The sequence below is a fragment of the Erinaceus europaeus genome, chromosome 5, assembly GCF_950295315.1.
Source record: "Erinaceus europaeus chromosome 5, mEriEur2.1, whole genome shotgun sequence".
NCBI classification, from domain to species: Eukaryota; Metazoa; Chordata; class Mammalia; order Eulipotyphla; family Erinaceidae; genus Erinaceus; species Erinaceus europaeus.
Window position 1 is genome coordinate 111,881,032 of NC_080166.1, and position 7,449 is coordinate 111,888,480.

Genomic DNA, 7,449 nt, shown 5'->3' on the forward strand with positions numbered 1-7,449 from the left:
ATAACATCAAGAGCTATGCAGTTTGTCTTAATTTAAAAAAGAATGATCCTTTGTATCAGTTTTCAGATTCCATCTCTTCCCTTCAGATACTTTTGCTTGGGTAGAAGAAAGTAGTAGATGTGATGCTGGGGACCAAATGGAGGGTCTTATACAAACAAGGTGTGCACTCCACTGCCAAGCCACTTTTCTATTCAAGCAGTATTCTAATTTCATTAACAGTTCATTAGAGCCTGAAAAATAGCACAGTGGCTATGCACAGAACTTTCATGTCTGAAGTTCTGAACAAGTCCCTGGTTCACTCCCTGGTATGACCATAAACCAGAGCTGAGCATTGTTCGGGGGGGGGGGAGGGGAGAACCACTAAACTGTGCTTGCTAAAGCATATTAAGAGTCAATGAAGTTTATCTCTAGCTCGTTTTTCTCTACTAAAAAACATACACTGAAACTTTTTAAGGGATTAAAGCATTTACACATATTTTAAATTTATAGACTAGAAGTTGCAATACCTTATGAAAGAGTTAAATACACATACATATGTCTGTGTGCCGGGATAGCCTGAGGGTACTTCTTCACGAGCTAGTGCTCTCTGGGTTGGAGAGAACTCAACTGGAGCTGATCTAGGCTGCTGTGTGGGAGAGGGATCAGGAACTCGTGCTGCACCAACTTCCGCAGGAGATACACTCTGGAACTCTCGGAGCCGGAAAGCAATTTCCAAGTGTCTTTAATCAGAAGAGCAGCTGTTTTTATACTCTCCAGGTAGGGTGGAAACAGGATGTGATATAGAGAGGGTGGAGAGAAAAGTGACTGGTAAAAATCAGAGTGTGACAAAGAAGGGATCGGTGTGTGACAAGGAGGGGGTGGAGAAGGAGAGAATCCTATCATAGAACCACCAATGCCCTGGAGTGCTTTATGTAAAAGTGATTTATGTAAATAGACCAAAGTTTTGGATCAGTAAAATCCCTATATAGGCATATGGTTAAGCAGAAGCCAGGGGGAGGTGGCAACTACCCAACATCTCCCCCTTTCTTTTTAACTTTTTGCCATAGTATCAGGAGTGCGGGGCACTTTGTGAGGCAGGGAGACTGATTAGAGGCACACCTTTTTTGGGGGTTCTACTGTCCCTCCTTGCTCAACCTCTCTGTGGAGAGAGAGACTAACAGGATTGACACACCCCTCAGGCTCAAGCCCTTCCAAGCTCAACCGTATCCTCACAATTCCCCAACATCTTCCTCTTACTTAATGGCCATATATAACTGGGTCAATGTCTGTAAAAGGCTTCATCTCTGTCAGGGGAATAGCAGTGTAGGGGTGAATGGAAACCTGTTGGGAAGAAAGCAGAATGATAGTGTGTAAGTGTCTTCAAAAAGAACTAGCACAAGACAGGGAGGGATAAGTAAGAGTAGCAAGAGACAGAGTGAGCCTGATGGGTGGAGGAGTGGGGGCCTGATAAGCCGAGGGGCTAGAGGGGTGATCTGGCATTGCAAAATCCCGAGTCAGCTGGCGGTAAGTTCTATGAACTGCTATAGTCATTCTTCAAGAAGTCCAGCAGTATAAAAGGAGTGTACAGCAAGTTCTATAGAAGCATCAGTCCAATGTCAAAGGCCAGGAAATAAATGCCACACATCTATCTTGATGGAGGAGGACGGCCACTGGAACTTTTCTTCTCTACAGAGAGTGACCTGGAACCGCCAAAACATGGTGGGCGAAACAGAAGCAGGAAGAGCAGACACCGATGGTTGAGAGAAAGGCAGTAGGAAAGTCTTGTCCTTTGGAGTCTGTGAATCAGGTTCTCCAGATCGTGTCAGGTCACATCATGGGTTTCGGGGGATGGCTGTAATTGTGGGTGATGTCAGAGGTCAGGGGTCCAAGATGGATTTCTGGGGATTCTATATGAGCAGATGCTTCTTTATGCGAAGGCTTGTCATAGCTGTAGTTAATTACTTATGAAAAAACTTTAACAAATTAGAAGTTTACTACAATTGATAACTCAATGATTATAATTGGTTTAGGTATCTTTATAACTTCGTGTAAAGGTCATCTTACGTGACCTCATGTAACAGTCTTTATATAGCAAAGTTTTCATACTGAATTTAAGTCACATATATTGATTCTTAACTATTTTTACATTGGGTTTTTAAGCAAACTCAGGTTACTAGAGTTAACACATTTTAGTGATAATTTTTTTTTTTTTGGTACATTTACAATATCGGATTGATGCCAAATTTGTTGTGGATTAATTTCCACAAGATAGCTTACAGGACATTTTGGGGGGCCCTCCAAAAATGTCCTGTATAGAGAATTTGTATTTTAACTTAGGAGATGATGAATTGTCACATTGAATATTTAGAGTTTTACCTTAAACACTCAGTTACTTAAATGAATTGATTTTACCTCTTCTTGTAAAAATGTAACTTCAAAGTTGCAATTTAACTGTTAATGTTTACCAAACTTGAAACACGCATATTAAACATATAGTTTATAACACACAGGAGGAGAAAAACTTGTAAATAAGATATATCATTTCAAATGTGAATTTAGATCTACTGTCATATTTGAACCATCTTTACTCACACAGTTTAAGACTAAACATTTCATATTGAAAAAAGAAATCAAAAGGGGAAATGAACAATTTTTGGACTGTTTCTGGACGTCTCCAGAAACCATGGCTGCATCCAGCCGTTTGATATAAAGTCAGTTAACTTTCAGAGTACTCTGAGCACAATGGGTCATACAAAAATTATGGTCCTCAACTCACTCAATTTTTTTTTTCACTCACTCACAAAACACAACTGGCCAGTCATAGCATAAGACATTCATTCGGGGGGGGGGGAAGTTCTGTGAATCAGATTTTTTTTTTTTTGATTCTGCCATGCTGTATTATGGATCCTGGGGTGCATCCTGTAGCCAGTCCTCTTGCAGCCAGTCTTCTTGCAGTGTTTCTTGTTCTTCAGGGATATCAGCGCCATCATGTGGGTATTGCCGGACATGGCGGGCAGGAACCCAAACAGGCTTGGAGTAATTTTGTGGAAAAATACATGCGAAACCCCTCCCCATAGTCAACAGGGGGTCAGGTCCTTTCCAAATTTTATCAAGTGGGTCTTTCCATTTGACTTTAATAGCTGGGAGGGTGGGTGGTGTTTGCCAATGAGGAATTATAGGAGGTTGGTCGGAGTTTTTGTAAATATTAAAGAGATTTAATGTAGTTAAGGCTTTTGCCAGCTGGATATTAGGGGGGTACATTTCCCCTTTTTCTTTATTTAATTGAGCCTTAAGAGTTTGATGGGCCCTCTCAACAATGCCTTGTCCCTGTGGATTATACGGAATGCCTGTAGTATGAGTAATGTTCCAGAGGGAGCAAAAATCTTTAAATTGTTTCCTGGTAAAAGCAGGTCCATTATCCGTTTTAAGTTGAAAATGTAAACCCATTACAACAAAACAGGAGAGCATATGGCTTATAAGCTTTTTTGAGTTTTCTCCAGTCTGAGCTGTAGCCCACATAAACTTAGAGAAGGTATCAATTGAGACGAACACATATTTTTGTTTGCCAAAGTTAGGTATGTGGGTAACATCAATTTGCCAAAGAGCGTTGGCTTTTAAACCTCGAGGATTAACCCCTAGAGTCTGAATAGCAGGTGTTTTGATTAGACCTGCACAGGAGGAACATGTAGCAAGAATACGTTTTAACTGTGGCAGAGGAATATCAGGAAATCGAGCTCGAAGACCTTTAAGATTAACATGGGTTAGGGAATGAAAGTCAGCAGGATTAGAGACAGAGGCTAGGAGAATTCCTGTGGAGGCAAGGTGGTCAGCTGCAGCATTCCCTTCGGACAGGGGACCAGGAAGAGGGCTGTGGGAACGTAGGTGCTGAACATACAGTGGATGGGTTCGAGAACAGAGCATAGAGGCAATTTGAATTAAAAGAGGAGAAAGTGGGTTGTCATCAATTCTTACATAAGATCGAGCAAGCCATGGAAGTAAGTTAACAGTATACACACTGTCAGAAAAAAGGTTGAAGGATTCTGGTACAGCTTTTAATGCAAGGAAAACAGCATAAAGTTCTTTGTACTGAGGGGAATTATCAGGAAGTTCAGTAAAGAGAGGTTTGGGGTATTGCTGGTCTGGATAATATATAAGGGCAGCAGCTCCCTTTTTTCCACCATCAGTGAACACTGTAGGAGCAGAGGGGATGGGATCTCGAGAGAAAAGTTTAGGTACTAGTAGAGGCAACAGAGGTAAAGAAGCTATCAAATTATTAGAGGGAAAATGATTATCTAATTGTCCTGGAAAACCCATTAAACTTATGGCAAAACGAGAATGGTGGCGTATGAGCCATTCTGTATCAGTGAGAGAAAAGGGAAGAATGATTGAATCTGGTTCCCTTCCTAAGACCTGAACCGATCTGTTTCTTCCTTGGCGAACCATAAATGCTAAGGCATCAATCTCGGTAAGGAGCCTTGGAGCTCCACCTACTGGCGTATGAAGCCATTCGAGAACACCATGTTTCTGCCACAATGCCCCCACTACCGTGGGGGTGGAGTTAAAGATTAGAAGATTTACTGGAGAGGAGGGGGAGAATCGAAAGAGGTGCATGTCCTGGAGAGCCTGGTTAACTTTTTCCAGAGCCAAGGATGCTTCGGGGGTTAACATACGCTTTGAGGAGGGCTGTTTGTTTCCTTTTAACAGATCGAACAGTGGTTGCAGGCAGCTCGTAGGCAGATAAAGATACTGCCTAAGCCAATTCAAATTTCCAAGAAAACTTTGTAAAGAAGCAAGAGTGAGATTAGAAGGAAAAGTAACACAAGGTTTTAAAGGACGAATCTGCGTTAGGGAAATCTCTGAACCTAAGAAAGATATTGGAGGGATTAGCTGTATCTTCTCAGGAGCTACATTAAGTCCACTTCTCTTTAAGGCAGGGATTAGAAAATCACGTAGGGCGGAGAGATCTGTATCTAATTCTCCCCATATTAACACATCATCCATATAATGAAAAACCTTAAGGCCCTTATGAATATATGGAAAAAGGGCAGATTTAACAACCTCTTGACAAATAGTAGGACTATTAGCCATGCCCTGGGGCAGTACCACCCATTCAAATCTATCGGCAGGGCTGGCATTATTAATAGAAGGAACAGAGAAAGAAAAACGTTTACAATCTTGTGGGTGTAAGGGAATAGAGAAAAAACAATCCTGTATATCAATAGCTATTATTGGAATTCCTGTGGGAATTGCGGAAGCAAGAGGCAAACCCCTTTGGGGGGAGCCCCAAACCTGCATGGTTTTATTAACTGCATGAAGATCTTGGAGGAGGCGCCATTTTCCTGAGCGCTTTTTAATTACAAAGACTGGAGTATTCCATGGGCTCCGAGAATGACGAATGTGTCCCAAAGATAACTGCTCTTGGACGAGTTTTTTAAAAATTTCTAGCTTCTCCCTAGGCAAAGGCCACTGTTCCACCCAGACAGGCTCATTAGAAAGCCAATCTAAGCGGGGAGTTCTGTTACGAACAGTGGCAGTTAGTATTGGGGGTGCTGGTTGGGTCTAGCAGTCTCACAGGAGTGAGTGTGGTGTCCTGCAGAGGTGTCTGAGGATATCACTACATCTAAAGATTCCAGCAAGTCTCTTCCCAATAAATTGGTGCTTATATCAGCTATTAAAGGCTGAAAGCGTCCGGTAGTCCCTTCTGGATCTTCCCACACAAGGGAATCTCGTGTGCGGAATGCCTGAGTCAATCCTCCAACACCATGTAAGCGTGGTCCTGGGAGGAGTTCCCAACTCTGGGGGACCTCTGCTTGTCTTAATATTGTCTTATCTGCTCCCGTGTCAATCAAACACTTAAAATGAATATTACCAATCTTTACTGTCATAGTTGGGTGACCCCTTTCTAAAACAGGGGTGGTCCATAAAATGTCAGGCTCCGAATTCGAGCTGTTCTCTTGCTCCAGCCGGTTATTTCTATGCTGGAAGTTCCCACATACCACGGGTTCCTCCTTCTGCTCGCCCTCTGTAATTGTTATTTGGCGTGGTGGCTATAGCGACGGATTGGGTCCCAAGCTGGGCTTCTGTTTGTGGAAGAAGGGCACAGCACCAAGCGGGCGACCTGCTTCCTTCCCTCTTGGGGGCGGGGCTAAGGGAAGCCCCATACCTAGTTTAAATCCCTGTTTACATTTGGCAGAGGCGTGCCGTTCCTATGGAACCTTGACCAACAATCTCTCCTCCAGTGAAATCCTTTCTGGCATCTGGGACAAGGCATTCCTGGTCTCTGATTCCCTGTCTGGAGGCGGGATTGCCCTGATTGGAGGTGGGGTCGCCCTGACTGGAGGTGGGGTCGCCCTGACTGGAGGCGGGGTCGCGGTCTATTTTCTGGACATTGGTTACGCCAATGCCCTTGGCAACCGCACTGAAAGCAAGCTCCTTTTTGCTTATGTAAGGTAGCTGCATAGGCCTGTAACATAGGTCCTTGAAAAGAGCTTGATCTGAGATCCTGTGTAGCTAGAATCCAAGTATCTGGGTGTTCGTTTTTAAGAGTGATACAGGCCTGTCGAAAATGCGGAAGCATTCCATCCCAGACTATGGATCGCAGAAGGAGAAAACGAGCGTCAGGATTATAAATCTTCCTTTCCAAACTCGACTGGACCCTGGCAATGAATTTAGCGAGGGATTCATCAGGGTCTTGTTGCAGGGAGAGAATGGGGGCTGAGGCTGCTCCCATGGGTGGTGTTAATCGCTCCCATGCTTTTAATGCACACAGGAGTACTTGATCAAAATACCCCGCTGGAAACTTGGCTTCCGCCTGTTGAATCCCTGTTTCTAATTGGCCTGTTCCAAACAATGCATCAAAATTACCCTCTGGCTGATTTTGAATATTTTTCCGCGATTGTTGTAAACATTCGTCGCGAAAGAATGCCTCCCATTGCAGGAAGAGGGGGTCTGGGAGCGTAGCACGAGTCACATCTCTCCAACCTTGAGGGGTATTAAGGTTCTGAAGCAGGCCTTGTAAAATGGACCTGGTCCATGGGGCATGAACACCATCATCTTTGATAGCCTGGCGTAGTTCCTTCAGGTCTGTGGCAGAATATGGATACCAGGCCTGAGGTTTTTGTCTATTGGGGGCAACATTGACCGGAAATGTGTGGACTTGCTCTGATAAGTGTGTAGCGGTAGGAGGAGTCATCGAAGTGGAAACTTCTGGACAAGTGGCCGAAGAAGTGGTTTTGGAGGCTACAGGAGAATTCGGACATGTGTCTATCAAAACAGGGGTGGGTGAAGAAGCAGCCGTGGAGGCAGCAGGAGGTTCCGGACACGTTTCTGCCAAAATGGGGGTGGCTGAAGAAGTGGCTGTGGAGTCCAAAGGAGAATTCGGACACATGTCTGCCAAAATAGGGGCCTCAGGGCAAGATGCAGAGGAATTAGGGTGGGTCAAGATCACGACAGGCCTTTGCTTCTTCTTGT